The following is a 6,924-nucleotide window of genomic DNA, read 5'->3' as shown; positions in this document are numbered from 1 at the left end:
GCTTTGACCGTATTGGTGCTATTGGTTGGGTGTGCAGAAGGGAGGGCAGCTGGGAAATACAGATGAGGCCCAGCCTAGAGCATCCTGATGACAGGCTCATCCAGCCAAACCGCCCTGAAGGTGCAGCAAATGGGTGGAGAGGAGTATTTAAGAGGCAGTTACGGAGTGGAATCTCTGGGCATTTTGACAGATTTTGAAAACCTGCCAAATAGTATGCTTATGAACTATTTTATTGATTGGTGATGTCTCCTCTTGCTCTCTCCTTAAACCTATTTAAGGCCAAACATAGTACCCCTAAGTTTCCAGCACAGGGCCTCACACATACTTAAGTGCTCCTTAGAATCAGTTGCATGACAGATAGAATAATGAAATCACAGCAACAGTAGCTAACGCCTGTGGAGTGTTTATGCAACAGGTGGTATAGGAATTGCTGCATATTCCTTATCTCATTTAAACTTTACAAGTACTCTTATAAGGTAAATGCTTTAAAATTTTTTTTTAATTGGAGGATAATTGCTTTGCAATGTGTTGGTTTCTGCTGTACAACAAAGAGAGCCAGTGTTATATCTCTCCACTCCCTCTTGAGCATCCCTCCCCTCTCCCATCCCACCCCTCTAGGTCCTCAGAACACCAGGCTGGGCTGCCTGTGTTATACAGAAGCTTCCCATTACACATGATAGTGTATATATGCCAATGCTACTTTCTCAGTTCATTAAAGGTAAACGTTATCTTTATTCTCATGTTACAGATAAGGAAACTGAGGATCAGAGGGGTTATGACACTATGCTAAGCTGGATACATGGTGATATGGAGAGAGGCAGAAGGGACCTGGGTTAGGGGCTCTGTTGAGGCTTAGATGAAGTTCTTGATAGTAAAACAACAACAGCAGCAACAAAAGCCCAGTAGAGGGTCAAGAGAGTCAGTTTTGGGAAGGCAGAAAAGTCCCCCTGCTCTGGGTTGGTGGGTAGATGTGGTCCGAGGAAGCAGTTACCGATGCAGTACCAAGAAGACTCCCTACTTCTGTCCCAACATAGTGCCTCAAAATATCTCCTGAGGATCAAGAAGAGTCCTCTCTCTTCATTACCCTTTTCCTAAAGCACAGTTCTCTGGACAGGACAGTGCAGTGATCCAGGAGTCTCAGGGGCCAATGACCTCCTGAGTGGACACAAGTGCACAACCCGTAGGACAAGGGCACTGACCTCCAGAGGGTCAGTCGCCTGGGCCCGCCCTAGCAAAGACGCAGGCTGACTCAGCTTCCTCAAACCATTTCCACAGGAATGCTCCCCGCTCCCTGGGTCATTCATCCCTACCCTGGTGAGAAGCCTTGAGCTTAATCATCCAAAGCCCTGAACTTTAGACTTCCTTAGAGCAGAACACAGGGCTTCCCCAGTAGCTCGGTAGTAAAGAATCCCCTGGCCAATGCAGAAGACCCAAGTTTGATCCCTGGGTCGAGGAGACCCCCTGGAGAAGGAAGTGGCTACGCACCCCAATATTCTTGCCTAGAAAATCCCATGGACAGAGGAGCCTGGCGTGCTGTAATCCATGGGGTGGCAAAGGATCAAACACGACTGAAGCAACTGAGCAACAAAAACAACAGAGCAGAACACAGGATGCTGAGGATGTTCTCTGAAACTTCTTTGGGACAGAACTGTGGGGCAGAGGTCAGGGAGGCAGGAGAGGAGGTCTGAAGAGCAGGAAGGAAGGCTGCTGAGCAGGGGCTGGGAGGCCCAGGGAGATCGGCTAATCCTCAGGATGGATGGTGACGCAAGGAAGAAGGGCAGGTGGTGGGGGAGAGGGAAGGCTTTAGCTCTCAAGTGGGAGTCCCTAAGTGACTATCTTTATACAGTGGGATCCATGGATTAGTTAAGGCCGGTCTGTCCATAGGTAAGGTGTGGCTAGAAGATGAGGTGGGCCAGCCAATCAGATTCTTCTCTTGCTAATTTAGGACTGCTACCTGTGGAACCTTGATTTTTAGAATCAAGAAGCATGAAGTCTTTATTTATTTATTTTTGTTTAATTAATCATAGGGTAACATAAGACATCTATTACTTCAGTTCTGGCTTTCTCAGTGTAACGGTCATTTTTGAAAAATACAAACTGATTATAAATTTTATCAGTTTTTCCCTAGGGCTCTTAAATCATTTGATATTCAAAGGCCAGTCTTTCTCTTTTAAATACTTCTTGTTGAGATAAAATTCACATAATATTCACTACCTCAGTCATTTTAAAGTAGTTCAGTGCATTGTAGTATATATTTATCATGTTGTGCACCCATCACCATTAATCTAACTGCAGCATATTTTTATCCCCCAAAGAAACCTCATGCTTCTCAATTATTCTTTCCTCTCACCCTTTGGCAACCATTTGTCTACTTTCTCTCTATGAATTTGCCAGTTCTTGACGTTTCATCCAAATAAAATCATGCAATGTGTGGCTTTCTGTATTTGAATTCTTTCATCTAACATAATGTTTTCACGCTTTATCCATATTGTAGCATGTATCAGTGCTCATTCCTTTTAATGGCTGAATAATATTCCACTGTTGGGGAAGGCGATGGCACCCCACTCTAGTACTCTTGCCTGGAGAATCCCATGGATGGAGGAGCCTGGTAGGCTGAAGTCCATGGGGTCGCTAAGAGTTGGACACGACTGAGCGACTTCACTTTCACTTTCCACTTTCATGCATTGGAGAAGGAAATGGCAACCCACTCCAGTGTTCTTGCCTGGAGAATCCCAGGGACGGGGGAGCCTGGTGGGCTGCCGTCTCTGGGGTCGCACAGAGTCGGACACGACTGAAGCGACTTAGCAGCAGCAGCAATATTCCATTGTATGGATATATACCAGATTTTAAAAATCAGGTAATGGCATTTATTCATCAGCTAATGGACATTGGGTTTGCTTCCATATTTGGCTATTATGAAAATTGCTACTTTGCTAAACTCATTTATTAGCTCTAATGAATGTGTGTGTATGTGTATGTGTTCTTCAGGGATTTCCATATACAATATTGTGTCATCTGCAAATGGACATAGTTTTACGACGCAGATGCTTTTCTTTCTTTTTCTCGCCTAATAGCTCTATAGAACTTCCAGTACAGGGTTAAACAGAAGTGGCAAAAGCAGGTGTGCTTGTCTTCTTCCTAATCTGACAGAGAACGTTTTCAATCTTTCACTATTATGATGCTGTGCTTAGTCGCTCAGTCGTGTCCAACTCTTTGCGACCCCATGGAATGTAGCCCACCAGGCTCCTCTGTCCATGGGGATTCTCCAGGCATGAATACTGGAATGGGATTATGACCCTAGCTGTGGGTTTTTCAAAAAAGTCCTTCCTCAGATTGATGAAGTTCCCTTCTATTCCTAATCTGTCAAGGAATCATGGAAGGATTTTGCCAAATGCTTTTTCTTTTTAAAATTAGTATATTTTTATTGAAGTACAGTTATTTATAATATTGTGCTAGTTGTAAGTGCTGTTTAGTTGCTAAGTGGTGTCCAATTCTTTTGCAACCCCATTGGACTATATAGCCTGCCAGGCTCCTCTATGCATAGGATTTCCCAGGCAAAAATACTGGAGTGGGTTGCCATTTCCTTCTCCAGGGGATCTTCCCAACCCAGGGATTGAACACGTCTCCTGTATTGGCAGGTGGATCCTTTACCATTGAGCCACCTGGGAAGCCTGTTGTAGTGTATACAGAAGTGGAAATACAATGTCCTACCCATTAAACCTATATAATGTTAAAACCGATGTTACCACAATAAAATGATTTTTTTTAATTAAAAATTTAAAAATTGTATTCTAATATAACTTCAATCAACATCATAAAATGCTACTTCTTTTGCAAGATTTTAAATGTCACTTTGCAATAAGTTATCATTGTACTTGAACTTGGCATTGTTTCGCATTACAGTTGAGATGGAAAAGGAAGATGCTAGTATTAAATGAAAGGTGATGTTTGAGTGGGGCCTCATTTCTCATTCATTAGTGAATATTTTTGTGTTCTGATGTTTTCATTTACTACACAGCTTATAAGTTTAGAGAGTCAAATGATGACAACTAAGAATGCAAAAAGACTCCTGGATCTTAAAACTACAAACATCAAAATACATGGTGCTGAATTCAGTAAATCAATGAAACAAAAAGTCCACAAACAAACTCTAGAGATTAGACACAGGCTGTTTATTAGGGAATGATTTGGGGACCAACACCTGTGAAAGAAGAGGGAAAGAAGGAGGGAAGGAAGCAAGGCTGAGCAGGGGGAGCTGTTGGTCTGAGGTAAGGGCCTCAGCCTCCTCCAAGGTCACATGGGGGCTAGGATGGCTTCTCAGAATTGTCTTCCATTGGAAAAGCATCTGGACCTTTATATCCTCATGTTGGACCACTCCTTGGAGGCAAGCTGTCCCTGAAAAGAGGTGGGACCCTGGGTGAGGCAATTTTCTTTAGGGGAGGCAATCTCCAAAGCTGAGGCAGTTTTCTAGCTGCTGGAGGGGTAAGCTCTTCATTCCTGAGAGGGTTCTGGGAGGCACATCACAGAGTCACCTGCACATCTTAGTATGTATGAAGAACTTAACTATGTCATAAGAGGGAAAGGAACATTTATTCCATAAATGATGCTGGAATAATTGATTATAATGATGTGGGGAAAAAACACGATTAGACCTTCACCTAGTATCTTACCCGGACATTAATTTCAGATGGGCTTAAGAGTTAAATGAAAAAGAAAACAAGAAATATAAATATCAGATAGAAGAAGGGAAAATAAGGTAAGATGATGCTAAGGAAATTATCCATAGATCTGATTACATAAAAACAACAAAAACTTTACACTAAATATTGCATGCAAAATTAAAAGACAAACAATAAATTGGGAACATATTTGTAATAAACAGCTAGAATTTTTAAGATAAAAGAGCTCCTGCAAATCTGAAAGAAAAACCCAACGCTTCCATCAAAATCACAGTGAGATATCATTTTATACCAATTAGGATATTATAAAAGACAAACAAATATAGAAGAAAACAAAAAGTGTTACACGGATGTGAAGAAATTGGAGTCCTTGTCCATTGTTAGCAGGAATGTAAAATAATGTAGCTGTAATAGAAAATACTACTGCAGTTCCTATGACCTGGAAATTCCACTTCTGGATATAGACCCAAAAGACTGAAAAGCAGGAACTTGAATAAACATTTGTGCACTCATGTTCATAGCAACATTATTCACAGTGGCCAGAAGGTGGAAACAGTCTAAATGTCTATCAACAGATGAATGAATAAACAAAATGTGGCATATGCATACAATTAAATATTGTTCAGTCTTAAAAAAGCAAAAAAATTCCAATACATGTTACAACAGACCAACTTCCAGGACTGCTAAAGCTCAAGGATGAATCTTGAGGACCTTATGCTAAGTGGAATAAGGAAGATTCAAAAGGACAGATGTATGATTCCACTTTTGTGAGAAATAGTCAAATTCATAGAGACAGAAAGTAAAACAGTGTTTACCATGAACTGGGGGGAGGTGGAGTGAGGAGTTATTGTTTAATGGTATAGAGTTTCCTCTTGGGATGATGAAAAAGTTCTGGAGTGGATAGTACTGATGGTTCATACATAACATAAACTTTATGTTATATATATTTACCACAATAAAAAAACAGAGAAAAATACTTCCACATTTGAAATGTGAACAAGAAAAAGATGTACAAAGGCAATTCACAGAACTACAATAAAATGACCTATGGATGTATAAAATATTTAATTTCATAAGTAATTTAAGGAGATATAAAAGATCAAGTTATCATTTGTCATCTATAAGATTGGAGAAACAATTTTACTTTAATATCTAACTATAGTGTAGGTATTATGATATCGGTATGCTCATAATAGAGTATAAATGTGTACAAACTCTCTAGAAAGCATTTGTAAATTATGCAAAATATGTTTTAAATATTCACATTAATTGGCCCCAAGTCCAATGTTTCTACAGAAACAGCTGGAGATGCTGGCGTCTGGATAACCGCAGAGGGCACCAGTAGAGCAAAGAACACAATGAAGTGTGGGAGCAAGCCCTGAGAATATATGTGGCAGAGAATTCCAGGGCAAGAGAAGAGCTAGTGTGAAGAACCCAGGACTGGAACATACCAGGTGTGTTTGAGGAACAGCAAAGAGTGCTGCGTGCCTGGCTGGTGTGGAGTGAGTAAGGGGCTGAGTGTTGGGAAATGAGGTCAGAGTCAGTGGGGAAAGATCAGAAAGGGCCTTGAAAGCCATGGCAAGAACTTTGGACTTTACTCTGAGGGGGCTGGGAACAATTGGAGGGTTCTAAGCAGAGGCCGTGGTCTAAGTTTTAAAAAGACAGTTACTTCTTCTCAGTGGCCTCCTCAGTTGGTGGGTGGTAGCCTCAGTTCTGAGGCTAATCTGAGGCACCCAAGCCGCAGGCCTGTGTGCTAGCTGCAAGAGAGGTTTCGAATGTGGGTGTCTGGCATTTTCAGGTCCAGCTGGGCTGGAGAAAGTCTTTGCCTTCATCAAGACTTATAGCTCAGGGAATCCTCCAAACACAGGGAGGTTCTGATGCTCAGTGGCTAAAGCAAATGGCAAGTATCAGTTGTATGTAACAGAAAACCCAGTCATTTTCTCCCATAATAAGCAGCTCAGAGGGAGGTAGTTCAAGGCTTGGGGCAGTGACTCAGTGTCATCACTGTCACTCTGTCTGTGCCCCGTGTTGACTTATTGCCTAATGGGTTGAGGTGGACCCAGCCAGCACATCTAGGTTCAAAATTGCACCGTGTCTTTTCCCCCTTTAATCAGGAAAGCAAAAGCCTTTCCAGAAACCCTGCAACACCTACTCTGTCTCATTGACCAGAATTGTGTCATGAAGCCAACCCTGGAAACAAGGGAAGATTTAGCTGCCTCCTCTCCCAAAGTGCGATTTTGTAATA

The sequence above is a fragment of the Bos indicus genome, chromosome 1, assembly GCF_029378745.1.
Source record: "Bos indicus isolate NIAB-ARS_2022 breed Sahiwal x Tharparkar chromosome 1, NIAB-ARS_B.indTharparkar_mat_pri_1.0, whole genome shotgun sequence".
NCBI lineage: Eukaryota > Metazoa > Chordata > Mammalia > Artiodactyla > Bovidae > Bos > Bos indicus.
This window is presented reverse-complemented; position numbering follows the sequence as displayed.